This window comes from Fragaria vesca, linkage group LG6 (genome assembly GCF_000184155.1).
Source record: "Fragaria vesca subsp. vesca linkage group LG6, FraVesHawaii_1.0, whole genome shotgun sequence".
Taxonomy (NCBI): Eukaryota; Viridiplantae; Streptophyta; class Magnoliopsida; order Rosales; family Rosaceae; genus Fragaria; species Fragaria vesca.
The window spans coordinates 19,563,633-19,565,632 of NC_020496.1; positions in this window are offsets into that span (position 1 = coordinate 19,563,633).

Sequence of the window (2,000 nt, forward strand, 5' to 3'; positions counted from 1 at the left end):
CGACATATATGATAGAATAAGCTGGTAAAAACTGGAGCGAGTTGATATCATCACCATGCCGACGTCGACTATTACAGCCGCCACCGTGATGCACGCACACACGACACAAAATCCCCAGTTATTTTCCCCAGAAAGGTTTTCCCCTTAATTGGGCCAATTTCTTTATCGATCAACTTGCATGCCTTCACCTCCGGTCAATGCCTTCAGATGTTACATATGTGATCTGTAATATTATTTTCTTCTTCACTGTTTGCCCTAACCCTATCACTGCACGTTGCCTATGGATTTTCCACAGAGAGTGGAGCCTATTTTAACGTCATGCACTCAACTGGATTTACTTGTAAATTATTGCCATCTTTTGCAGATATTGTGTATATGCAGATATTTTGGGGGGAAAAGACTGAAGTGTTGATTAGGACTGGGCTAAAATTTATTCCTGATGGTTGTCAGTGTTAGGTATGAATAGAGAGACATCGACCATTGGAGATACTTTAGCCACATCGATCGAACTTAATCCATGCCATGGTTGAAGAATGAGGAGGCGACCTAGAGTGTGTGATCTAGACTTGTTTCTCTGTTTGCCATGCAATTCTCATGTTTACGATGCGCGCGCGCTATTGCTCTAGTTATCTATGCATGCTTAATTAGTTTCTGTTTAACTTTGACATTGTTTTTATGTTCAAGAGAAAAAAGGGTACATAACTGAAAGCTAATTCGGCCAGATGATTCAATTTGGTGTCATTTTATTGGACACCCACACGGCCACACTAATAAATATAAAATAGAAAAAGAGTATGAGGGTTTTGCTAGGGTTCCATAGTGATCATCAAGGCTCAAGCTAGCTAGCATCGATCGGCGAATCCTATTCTCAACACGTACTACTTGACACCCTAGCCTAATGGCCAGCTTGGTCTGTTTTCGGTTTCTTTGCTAACTTTTCGGCTGAGAAGGTATGCGTCCAGATTTTCTATCTGACTGAATAACGGAGGTTCTTCTAAGACAATTTTGGGATAGCTAGCTAGCTATAGGGAGAGTGAACTCGGTGCAAGCATATTGTGCATAAATTCTTGCTAGAGGAAAGTTCTATTTCTCCATTACGTTTACTACTTTACTTCAGCTCAGAGATTCTCGTGGTTCTCTATTTCTCCATTAGTAGACCTGCCTGCTCTCGTGAACCATGAACATGGATCGATCCCATATCTAATAACCACAGTGATTTGAAGGTTAAAATTAACACGTTTCTATCACTTTCAACTTCATTAACATGTAACATATATATAGTATAGTAGCCTAGCTAGTAGGTATAGCTACAATGCTACATGTCTACAACAATGCATTTTAGACGTTTTCCTGATAATATGAATGCCTAAATAAAAGAAACTGCTAGTTTCCTAGCTACAGTAATACATGAAAAATACATTTTAATCACCCTTGGTGATCGAGTGTGAATCAGCAACATAACCCTTATCTCCACCACTTGGTATATATAGCAGCACTACTGGATTTAATTCCGTCTCCTAAGTGGTACTTAAGCGACGAAATTTTCTACTTAAACGACGAAACAGTTTTCGTCTCCTAAGTTGTTCTTAGGAGACGAAATATTTTGATTTCGTCTTTTAAGTACTACTTAGAAGACAGAATATTTTTACTTAGACGACAACATTTTGAAAAAAATAAAATAAAAAAATTATATGAATCATTTAGGAGACAGAATTACATGCATTCCGTAGCCTAAGTAGAACTTAGGAGACAGAAATGTTTACTTAGGAGACGGAATGTTTTAAAAAAAAAAAAAAAATTATGAATCACTTAGGCGACGGAAATAGAACATTCAGTCGCTTAAGTTCTAAAAATTTGAGCGCCCATCTTCCCGCGTAAAATTTCATGAAACTTCAAACCAAAATTTTTCAAAACATATCAATTCTTTTAAATCACACACTCACCAACCTTATCAATAGAAGGAAACCCATCTTTTTCCTAGAGCTCCATCTCTCTCTCTC